Source organism: Ranitomeya imitator, chromosome 2, assembly GCF_032444005.1.
Source record: "Ranitomeya imitator isolate aRanImi1 chromosome 2, aRanImi1.pri, whole genome shotgun sequence".
Lineage (NCBI taxonomy): Eukaryota > Metazoa > Chordata > Amphibia > Anura > Dendrobatidae > Ranitomeya > Ranitomeya imitator.
Window position 1 is genome coordinate 357,534,235 of NC_091283.1, and position 12,863 is coordinate 357,547,097.

Consider the following 12,863-nt stretch of genomic DNA (forward strand, 5'->3'; position numbering starts at 1 on the left):
ACTAGCACGGGAACAACAAGGCTTGGCCCGCGCACAAGTCCAATAGGACTGCACAAAAGAATGCACATCACGTGACAATGAAGGCCACCAAAAGGACCTACCAACCAAATCTCTGGTACCAAAAATGCCAGGATGACCAGCCAACACGGAACAGTGAACCTCAGAAATCACTCTACTAGTCCATCTGTCAAGAACAAACAATTTCCCCACAGGACAACGGTCAGGTTTGTCAGCCTGAAATTCCAGAAGAACACGTCGTAAATCAGAGGAAATGGCAGAAAGGACCACCCCCTCTTTCAGAATACCGACCGGCTCTAAGACCTCAGGAGAATCAGGCAAAAAACTCCTAGAGAGGGCATCAGCCTTCATATTCTTAGAACCTGGAAGGTACGAGACCACAAAATCAAAACGGGAAAAAAACAAGGACCATCGAGCCTGTCTAGGATTCAGCCATTTAGCAGACTCGAGGTAAATCAAATTCTTATGATCGGTCAAGACCACAATACGATGCTTAGCTCCCTCAAGCCAATGTCGCCACTCCTCAAACGCCCACTTCATAGCCAACAACTCCTGATTGCCGACATCATAATTGGGTTCAGCAGGCGAAAACTTACGGGAAAAGAAGGCACACGGTTTCATTAAGGAACCAACAGGATCCCTCTGAGACAAAACGGCCCCTGCCCCTATCTCAGAAGCGTCAACCTCAACCTGAAACGGAAGCGAAACATCCGGTTGGCGCAACACTGGAGCAGAAGTAAATCGACGTTTAAGCTCCTGAAAGGCAGAGACAGCCGCAGAGGACCAATTCGCCACATCAGCACCTTTCTTCGTCAAATCGGTCAAGGGTTTAACCATGCTGGAAAAATTACTAATGAAACGGCGATAAAAATTTGCAAAACCCAAAAATTTCTGAAGGCTCTTCACTGATGTGGGCTGAATCCAATCATGAATGGCTTGAACCTTAACCGGATCCATCTCTATAGACGAGGGAGAAAAAATGAAGCCCAAAAAAGAGACTTTCTGCACCCCAAAGAGACACTTAGACCCTTTCACAAACAGGGCATTGTCACGAAGGATCTGAAATATCATCCTGACCTGTTGCACATGAGACTCCCAATCATCGGAAAAAATCAAAATATCGTCCAAATATACAATTAAGAATTTATCAAGATAAGTCCGGAAGATATCATGCATGAAGGCCTGAAAAACAGATGGAGCATTAGAGAGTCCGAATGGCATCACAAGGTATTCAAAATGGCCTTTGGGCGTGTTAAACGCAGTTTTCCATTCATCACCCTGCTTAATACGAACAAGATTATATGCCCCTCGAAGGTCATTCTTCGTAAACCAACTAGCTCCCTTAATCCTAGCAAACAAATCGGAAAGCAAAGGTAAAGGGTATTGAAACTTGACCGTGATTTTATTCAAGAGGCGATAATCTATACAGGGTCTCAAGGAACCATCTTTTTTAGCAACAAAAAAGAACCCCGCTCCCATTGGTGAAGAAGATGGTCGAATATGCCCTTTCTCCAAAGACTCCTTAATATAGCTCCGCATGGCGGTATGTTCAGGCACAGATAGGTTGAAAAGTCGACCCTTAGGAAACTTACAGCCTGGAATCAAGTCAATAGCACAATCGCAGTCCCTGTGCGGTGGAAGGAAACTGGACTTGGGCTCATCGAATACATCCTGAAAATCAGACAAAAACTCTGGAATTTCAGAAGGTGAAGAAGAGGAGATTGACATCAAAGGAACATCATTATGAACCCCCTGACAACCCCAACTAGTCACAGACATGGACCTCCAGTCCAACACAGGATTATGTACCTGCAACCATGGAAAACCCAGCACGATAACATCATGCAAGTTATGCAACGCCAGAAATCGACAATCTTCCTGATGGGCTGGCGCTATGCACATGGTTACCTGTGTCCAAAACTGGGGCTTATTTCTAGCCAAGGATGTAGCATCAATGCCCCTTAAAGGAATAGGGTTCTGCAAAGGCTGCAAGGGAAAACCACAACACTTGGCAAACTCAAAATCCATTAAATTCAAGGTGGCGCCTGAATCCACAAACGCCATGACAGAAAATGATGACAATGAGCAGATCAAGGACACAGATAACAAAAATGTAGGTTGTACAGTACTGATGGTAATTAAACTGGCGATCCTCTCTGTCCGCTTAGGGCAGACAGAAATGACATGAGAAGCGTCACCACAATAATAACACAACCTATTTTGACGTCTGAAACCTTGTCGTTCCGTTCTAGACAGAATTCTATCACATTGCATAGGCTCAGGAATTTGCTCTGAGGATAACGCCACAGCGCGCACAGTTCTGCGCTCCCGCAGGCTTCGGTCAATCTGAATGGTCAGAGACATAGAATCACTCAGACCAGAAGGTGTGGGAAACCCCACCATAACATCTTTAACGGATTCAGAAAGCCCCCTTCTGAAAATTGCCGCCAAAGCATCATTATTCCATTTAGTCAACACAGACCATTTTCTGAATTTCTGACAATACAATTCTGCCGCCTCTTGACCCTGAGACAGGGCCAACAAGGTCTTCTCAGCTTGATCCACAGAATTAGGCTCATCATATAATAATCTTAAAGCCTGAAAAAAGGAGTCAATATTAAGCAAAGCCGGATTCCCAGATTCCAGGGAAAACGCCCAATCCTGCGGGTTGCCACGCAGCAGGGAGATTACGATTTTCACCTGCTGAATGGAATCACCAGAGGATCGAGGTCTCAGGGCAAAAAACAGTTTACAGTTGTTTTTGAAACTCAAAAATTTAGACCTGTCACCAGAAAACAAATCAGGAGTAGGAATCTTCGGTTCTAAAGCAGGAATCTGAACAATATAATCAGAAATACCTTGTACCCTAGCAGCAAGCTGGTCTACACGAGAAACTAATTCCTGAACATTCATGCTTGCACCAGGCTCCTCAGCCACCCAGATATTAAGAGGGAAGAGAACACAAAACAGACTGGAGAAAAAAAATGGCTCAAGAGCTTCCTTCCCTTCTTCTGAGATGCATTTAACTCATTCTTGGCCAGTTGTACGGTTATGATTCGGTGACCTTGGAGCTGCATGAGAACTTTCACTGGAGAAGGTGGCCACTATACTGACCGCAATCCTGAACTTAACACCGCAACTAGAAGTAGCCGTGGAGTGTACCTAACACACCTAGACACCTCGTCACAGCCGGAGAACTAAATACCCCTAAAGATGGAAATAGGAATACTATCTTGCCTCAGAGAAAATCCCCAAAGGATAGACAGTCCCCCACAAATATTGGCGGTGAGTCGGAGAGGAAAAAACATACACTGGCAGAAAAACAGGATTTAGCACAGGAGGCCACTTCTAGCTAAATAGGACAGGATAGGACAGAGTTCTGTGCGGTCAGTATTAAAACCCTTCAAAAACATCCACAGCAGAATATACAAAAACTTCCTACATCTAACTAAAGATGTAGGAGCGTAAATCTGCAACTCCAGTGAATCCTACAATCAGAGCAGGAATAAAACTGAAACAAGCACACAGCAGTGTGCTACAGATACAAAAGCCAAACACTTATCTTTGCTGAATTGGGCAGCAAGCAGGAGAAGCCAGAAAGTGATCCAACACTTCACAAGGAACATTGACAACTGGCAAGGGCTAAAGGATCCTGCACACCTAAATATCCCAGTCAAAATTGTAATCATCAGATACACCTGGCCAGGACTGTGACTCAGAGACAACTGCATTCCCACCTACAACCACTGGAGGGAACCCAAGAGCAGAATTCACAACAGGACCCATTGTAGTCAATGGGTCTATGTAGACACGTACCGCACACGGATGCCGTCCGTGTGATGCATCAGTATCACACAGACGGCCGCCGAGGAAGAAGCACTAAAATAAGCACTGTTCCCCGGCGGCTGGTGCTGAAGCCGGCTCTCATCATTCTCCCCTGCTCTACCGGCGATCAGCGAGAGCAGAGAAGAATGATGAGTGTAATCTTAAAGTCTGAACAATGTCAGCAGGTTGTGGCTTTTGGGACTCTTACTCCCATCATCTGACACCTGCTGCCGCTAATAACGTGGCCTAGCGACGCTGGTTCTCACATCCGATGGCGCTATCGGTGATGTGCAGGCTTGGGCCCTGTCGTTTGTGCATGCGCCGCTATGGAGCAGCATCACATCCTGTACATACAGCTGCCCGATTTGGCTCCTTACATATATTTAAAGCCCATTCTCCTCCCTGATGCCATACCCCCAGAAGATGGCATTATCGCCGAAACGCCCGTTGGGGTGGGTGGCTTCACGGTATTACAGGTAACTCCTCAGGTTTTTATGCACTTTATACTATTACCTTCTGGTCCTGCACTTTTTCTCCTATGTATGGCTGTCAGCCTCTATGTATTCTGTGCACATAAAATGTCTTTACACTTTTGGTAGTTGTATTGTCACTGCACAGTGATATACACTATATGCCCAATGCATTTGCACTCTTTGATCTGATTGTCATGCTTACTTGGCTGGGGATTTTTACAATTTGCTTGCATGTTATATCACCGTAGTCCCATCTTCTGGCTTACTATTGTGCTTTCCCTGTACAATTTTCAATACGTTTGGATTATATATTTTATTGTAGAATCATAGAATGTTAGAGTTGGAAGGGACTTCCTGGGTCATCTGGTCCACCCCCCCTGCTCAGAGCAGGATTCACTAAATCATCCCAGACAGATGTCTGTCCAGCCTCTGTTTGAAGACTTCCATTGAAGGAGAACTCACCACCTCTCGTGGCAGCCAGTTCCACTCATTGATCACCCACACTGTTAAAAGTTTTTTTCTAATATCTAATCTGTGTCTCCTCCCATTCAGTTTCATCCCATTGCTTCTAGTCTTTCCTTGTGCAAATGAGAATAAAGATGATCCCTCTACAATGTGACAGCCCTTGAGATATTTGTAGACAGTTATTAAGTCTCCTCTCAGTCTTCTTTTTTGCAAGCTAAACAATCCCAAATCCTGTAAACGTTCCTCGTAGGACATGGTTTGCAGACCGGTCACCATTCTGGTCGCTCTTATCTGAACTTGCTCCAGTTTGTTGATGTCTTTTTTAAAATGTGGTGCCCAGAACTGGACACAGTATTCCAAATGAGGTCTGACCAAAGAGGAGTAGAAGGCAATCATGACTTTGCGTGATCTAGACTGTATGCTTCTATTAATACATCCCAGTATTGTATTTACTCTTTTTGCTGCTGCATCACACTGTTGACTCATGCTCAGTCTGTGATCTATTAGTATACTCAAGTCTTTTTTCACATGTGCTGGTGCTAAGCTGTATTTGGGTATGTTCACATGGAGCGCCCCCAGACCGGACGTTACTGCAACGACCAGGACTCTGGGGCGCTGCACTCCCCCTTGGTTAAATCCAGTACTCCCGGACTGGGAAAAGAAGAACAACAATAGATGTTAGAAAAGGACATACAAAATTTTGAAATGCTTTGAACAAGTAAATATTACAATGCTTCCCTTTATGGGAGGTGAGGTCACTTGAATGTTACAAACAGAAACATATTGAAATCTTTTAAATAACATCCTAATCTACTGACTAAAAAACTCTATGGTACAAAGGTAACCTTTTTCTTCTTTGACTTCACATATGCAGGACCGCCTAGATACTTGTCTGGGCCTACTGCATCTCTTCTTCTCGGTTCGCAACATGAGACCTATCAACCATCTCTTTATGGCTTTCAGGAGGACTCACTAACCCCTATGGGTTCACTTTATTGAAATTCGGCTTTCAACTCTTTTCTGTCCTCAATCTCAAGTAACATCATTAAACATTTCCTAATATTTCTTAAATAACTACACACTATTCATTACTATTTAACTTTCTCAAAGCACCACTATATTTAAGTGCAACACGTGAACATTCCCTTTAAGAGGGAGCCAAGTCTCTTTGAGGTAGTGCAGACTCTCTATCCTCAAGTCCGTTTAAAGCAAGAACTTCTGCGCTGTATTCAGGAACAGTCTCTTCAGAAAGCTCTCCTTTTTGTAAAACCAGTAGGGGACACCTCTAAGAAGGTGCAAACTATTTACAACACAGTTTGTGAACCATTCACCTTCCATGATTCGGCAGTCTTTAGTAGAAAAATAGCAAAACTCGAAACAATAGAGATCCTGGGTCAACAAAGGGATCCCTTTAAGAGTTAACCCTAAACGGGTTTAGGCAGCAAAAGAGCAGGAAACAAACAGTTACCATATATACTTGAGTATAAGCCGACCCGAGTATAAGCCGACCCCCCTAATTTTGCCACAAAAAAACTGGGAAAACCTATTGACTCGAGTATAAGCCTAGGGTGGAAATGCAGCATTTACCGGTGAATTTCAAAAATAAAAATAGATCATTATTTCCCCATAGTTGTGCCATATAGTGCTCTGCACCGTTCATATTCCCCCTTGGCTGTGCCCCATATAGTGCTCTGCACTGTTCATGTCTCCCCATAGCTGTGCCCCATACAGTGCTCTGCACTGTTCATATTCCCCATAGCTGTGCCCCATATAGTGCTCTGCAGCGTTCATATCTCCCCCTTGGCTGTGCCCCATATAGTGCTCTGCAGCACTCATATCTCCCCCTTGGCTGTGCCCCATATAGTGCTCTGCAGCGTTCATATCTCCCCCTTGGCTGTGCCCCATATAGTGCTCTGCAGCGTTCACATATCCCCATAGATGCTCCACATAAATCTGTGCCATGGCCGCTGCTGCTGCAATAAAAAAAAAAAAAGCCATACTCACCTCTCTTGATTGCAGCTCCCAGTGTCCGGTCCCGGCGTCTCCCCGCTCTGACTGATCAGGCAGAGGGCGCCGCGCACACTATATGCGTCATCGCGCCCTCTGACCTGAACAGTCAGAGCGCAGAGACGCCGGGAAGATGGAGCGGCGCCCGGCGGCTGGAACGTGGACAGGTGAATATGACATACTTACCTAGTCCCAGCGATCCTCGCGCTGTCCCCGCCTGTCACAGCTGTCTTCGGTGCTGCAGCTTCTTTCTCTATCAGCGATCACCGTTACCGCTGATTAGAGAAATGAATAGGCGGCTCCACCCCTATGGGAGGTGGAGCCGCCTATTCATTTCTCTAATGAGCGGTCCCACGTGACCGCTGAAGAGGGGAAGAAGCTGCAGCACAGAAGACCGTGGGACAGCAGGGACAGTGCGAGGATCGCTGGGACTAGGTGAGTATGCCTCAGCGCCCTCACCCTCTCACCCGCCGACCCCACTGCTACCGTGACTCGAGTATAAGCCAAGAGGGGCACTTTCAGCCCAAACATTTGGGCTGAAAATCTCGGCTTATACTCGAGTATATACGGTAACTATTTACATTTGTCGGGGTTTCGAGGTTTATTCTCGTGACGGTAGGTTGCAAGGCGTCAGTTGGTAGCGAACACTTCCTGGCCTGGAAAGATCTGTGTTCAACTTCTCATCCGATGCGGTATCAATGTCACTAATCGGTTTTTCAGGTATAATCTGGGTTCGAATGTCAATTTTGGTAGTAGGGTCAGTAGCGGCAATAATGCCCACTGTGGTAGTAGTATTAGGATTTGTCAGTTCAGAGTTAGTCTTAGTCATGACAGCAGGTGGCGCTGTTACGGGGCCTACCAGTAGGTCTTTTGTCACTGGGGCAGGGTCGGCCACCACGGTGTTCTGTGGGTCGTCCGACTCAGCCGGCGGCGGGCTCTGGAACGCTGACTGTGGGGCCTTGCACTGTGGCGTTGTCATCTCTGTTTGCAGTATCTCGCTTTCCGGCAGGGCCTTGCTTTCTGGCTTCAGAGCGCTGGAACTTCTTTCTTGCTCCAGACCAGACGAGGCTGCCGACAGACGTCGGGTGAGGCCCATAAATGACGGTCTCCTTCCACCCGGCCTCAGTGCTCAGCTGCGTCCGCCGGAGTTGATCGCTGAGCTCGTCCACTCCGGCCTGCAGGAAGTCGGGGCCCACAGGTGACGCTTGTCCGTGGTATTTCTCTGGGTAGCTGGGGGAGTCCTCTGCTCCGAAGCCATGCTCCGATCCCGGTCGGCTGGCCATGGCGTCTCCCACGTGGCTCACTTCTTCTCCCTCGTCCTTTTTCCGCTCTCTCCTCCATGGGCGGTTTCGTTTTCTTTGTCTCCGCCCGCCATTCAGGATCAGGAGGCGGATCTCGGCTGCTGACGGACACGTCCTCAAGGTACGGAAATATTTAGACTGGGCGGCCATTGCTCTTCGCGCTTCTCAGTTCGTTCACGCCCACAACTCCACTCCCTTCTTCTTCTCCTGCGCTCCTCGTGGAGCTGTAATGGCGGCAATTTTGGCGGGAATCTTTGCGGTATATAGCAATACACAGTCTTTGCAATAAATCACAGTTCAGGCACAATTCCAACACAGTTCTAAGGCACACATGACCTGATTCTTCAGGCTTAAGTACATCCTGTTCGTGACGCCAAGTTGGAGTGCCCCCAGACGCAGGGCCGCGGGTTACTCGGTACGGGTCTTCTCTGGCTCGGCTCTAGGGTTGTCACGGTGGCTGGACCTGGTCCGTGACCCTGCTAAGGGGCGTCCAATGAAGGAGTAATGAAAGTCGGCCAAGGTTTCGTGACGCCACCTGTGGTATTCGGTCAGGATGACCGACACTGCTTGGGACCCACTGGGGTAGTGTTATGGCAGCTAGATGGTATACCCACAGGTGAGGTGCTTCCCCAGGGCTTCCCAGTAGTGTAGGTGGTGATGATGTGGCGCGGTTAATAACGAGGTCACAGGGTTGCAGTCTCTTTAGCTTTTACTGAAGACTTCGGGATCCGCAATCCGGAGCACTGCTAACAGGGCTGGCTGAGTCCGGCCGGTCCGAAGGCACATCCAGAGTTCCCTTTGCAGGTGGAAATCAGTGCCTACCAACTAGCGCCTGTGTGTTGTAGTTCTTCCCTGCTGAGCATTCGGGATAGTCCTCACAACGTTTGTATTCGTTCTTTCTCTCTCTCTCTCCGTCCCCCAAGTCTATCTGGATAGGACGCACCTGTTTGACGGGAAGGCTCGGAGCTATTCTGGGACCCTAGAGACTCCCCTCTCCACATTTGCCCCCTATGTCTTCTTAGGTGATGTATTGTAGACAGCCAACCTAAGATCAACTGTCCTGCCGCTGTTTGAAGTAATGCGCCTCAGTAGGATGTTGCCGATCTTGGGGCACGACTCCTACTGGCTCTCCTTTGTGCTGTGATCTCATTTCTCACTTCTCCACAATATCCTTCGCTTTGTGTCCTTTCTTAGGATGCCGCCGTCACGTTCTATCTTTCTGCTAGGTACCTGCCAGGAACCCACCCCTGACAGGTCCTCCCTGGAGCTCTCCCAGGCTGCTTTCTTTCCTAACTTCCTATCCAACCCCCAGTTTTACCAGTGTGAGGAGTGGCCTAATACATAGTGCCTTTTGCTCCCCCTGGTGGCCGGAGTGTGAACTGTAATGTGTGACTGTGATACCTGGTCAGGTGAACTCCTTTAGTGCAATCAGACATAACATCACTCCCCTAGCAGCAGAGTGACATTACTGCAACGACCAGGACTCTGGGGCGCTGCACACACGTTGTGGATTTCCTGCGGATCCACAGCGTTTTTTTGCGGTGCAGAAACACTGCAGATCCGCAAGTGATTTACAGTACAATGTAAATCAATAGGGAAAAAAAATGCTGCGCTCATGGTGCAGAAAATTCTGTGCGGAAACGCTACAGATTAAAAGAAGGAGTATGTCACTTCTTTTTTGCAGATCTGCAGCATTTTTATACTCATTCCATTATAGAAATCCGCAGGGGTAAAAAACACAGTAAATCCGCACAAAATCCGCAGTAAATCTGCAGCAAATCTGCACAAAATCCGCACCTGCGTTTTCTGCCAAGAGATGCAGAATCCGCACCAAAAATTCCTAAGTCTAATCCGCAACGTGTGTACATTGCCTTACTCCCATTCTGTATATGCTTTTTTCATTTTTATTGCCCAGATGTAGCACTTTGCATTTTTCCCTGTTAAAAATCATTCTGTTAATCGCTGCCCACTGCTCCAGTTTATTTATATATTTTTTAATCCTCTCTCTCTTCTCTAGTATTAGCTATCCCTCCTAGCATTGTGTCACCAGCAAATTTAATCAGTTTACCCTCAATTCCTTCATCTAAATCATTGATAAAGATGTTGAACAATACAGGGCCCAGGACAGAGCCCTGTGGTACCCCACTTGAGACATTCTTCCAACTGGATGTGCAGCCATTTACGACCACTCTTTGGGTCCGATCACTAAGCTAGTTATGAATCCACCTAACAGTTGCCTTGTCCATTCCATACTTAGTCATTTTTTCAATAAGGATTGCGTGAGATACTTTGTTAAATGCTTTGCTGAAGTCAAGAAATACTATATCTACATCATTTCCCTGATCCACCCAGTCAGTCATTCTGTCATAGAAGGCAATTAAGTTAGTCTGACATGACTTATTAGTTACAAACCCATGCTGACTCTGTTTTTGTGTAAATCAAGTTTATTAAGTAAATTCACATATAATGATACATTTCAAGTTGAAATAGTAGCAAATGGAAACAGCTTGAGATAACATGTCATACTCTCAATATTATAACCGTGAAGAGAAAAACAAAGAAAAATACAATAACCTCTTCCATACAATCCTATGTAATGGCTCCTTTGTCTCTTTTAACATAAAGGAGCTATTCTGGTAACTATTCAGAGAGAATCGGGGATCAGAAGTAGATTCCCGAGTGTACACTCAGGAATGGTCCGTCTGCTAACCCTATTATGGCGTATTACCATTAGTGGCGGAATGTATGGTCATTAAGGGTCCAATTTACCCGGAACTATTAACTAGTTTTGAAAGTATCATTAAAGTAGGGTAACCAAGCAGAATCCTACTTATAATTATAATGTGATTCTAACCAATTTAATGATTAAGAAAAGAAAAGTGAAGAGTGAGAGAGGACAGAGAAAGACGAGACAGAAGGGGGAGGGAGGGTCCGGCTTCCGCTATCCAGTTCAACCCAGCCTTTAGTTAGAGTTAATGCATATTTGTTCACCACCCAAGAGTCACATGCCCGAAGGTATCAATAATACTTTCCATAAATTAGTTAAGCCAAGTAGTTAGCTCTGTGGTTTCTCTAAACATTATCCAAGAGGTCCATATGTTCAGCACCTTGTCCAGAGTTCCCGTGTCCTGGCCGATCAGCTGTTCCATTCTGAAGAGGTGGTTTAGTTCTGCTATAAGTTCAGATCTTGAGGGGATATTCGATTGCTTCCAGTAACGGGGTATCAAATTGCGTGCAGCTGTCAATAAGTGTCTGAGAAGGCCTCTCTTAAACTTGGCTATGGAAAGATCACAAATAGAAAGTAGAGCCACCTCCATTGTGGGTCGGACCTTGTGGAGAGATAATTTATTATGGAGATCAAAAACGTCCTCCCAAAAGCCTCTGATATGTGGGCAAGACCACCAGATATGTGGATATGTTCCCTTCTCCTTCCAACATCTCCAGCATGTATCTGGAGTATTGGGGAACATAACATGAATGCTGTCTGGGCATCTGTACCAACGAGACAAGAGTCTGTAACTCCTCTCCTGGTAATTTGCACATAATCAGGATCTGAACGTGTGGGTAAGACACTTATTCCTGTCTTCAGATGTTAATGGTTTGTTCAGGTCATTTTCCCATTTGGAAAAGAAAGCTGGAGGATCGACTGTAGACAGCCGGTGCCCCTGGAACATTTTATATAAGAATGAAACCGTGTGCGATGGAGGGTCCCCATCCAAGCAAGCTGATTCAAAGGGAGTAAGTGGTCGGAATAAATCAACCTGTCTAGAAATCTTGTAAATATAGCTCCTGATTTGCTCATAAAAGAACCATACTCCAGGGGGAATCTCCGCCCCTCCATAGAGGGACTGCAAGGGTTTCATGGAGGATTGGGTGATGTAATCATAGACTATTGGATGGTCATCCTTGTGTTTATGAAGGAATACGACTTTATCTAGACCCGCGGGGAAGTCTGGGTTGTCAGAGATCGGGGTCAGGGGGCCTGGTGTAGATGAAATATTGAGCTTTAAATTGTTGCGTTTGACAAAAAGGATCAGATTTCTCGTTAGGAAGGGGAGACTCCCGCCCCGAACCCCAGTATCTCCACTTTGCCAGATGCTCGTTTTGGGATTAGTCATTGAGATCTTTGACTCTAGGTCTACCCACTTTTTTTATGTTTATGATGGTAGAGATCTAAAAGGCAGGTTCCGAGAGAGGCATGGCTATAAAGCTGAAATTTAGGGAGACTCAATCCCCCATCCTGTTTAAATCTGCTTAAAAGTTGGTACGATAGGCGAGGATGCCTACCCGACCAAACATACCTTGTAATTGCAGTCTGGAGAAAAAAGAGGCAGGGAGGACCATAGGTATAGTCTGGAAAAAATACAGAAGACGTGGTAGTAAATCCATTTTTATTGTATTGATCCTCCCAAGCCACGACAAGTGTAGTCTGTTCCATTTCTCCAGATCAAGCTCTGCTCTATGAAGGGCCATTCTATGATTAGTTTCGTATAATTGTGACGTCTTGGCAGTCAGGTCAATACCCAGGTATCTAAGGGAACTAGAACGCCATCTAAACGGGAAGGAATGCAATTGAGGGACCAATGCGGGTGGCAAAGAAATGTTTAGCATTTCAGATTTGTGTGAATTTATTTTAAAACTGCACAGTTGGCCAAAGCAATGCAATTCCAATAAAACATTGGGTATAGTGGTTATAGGGGAGGAAATAAACATGAGCACATCATCAGCAAAAAGTGCCAACTTGTGTTCCTCTGAGAGGATCTTCACCCCTTTT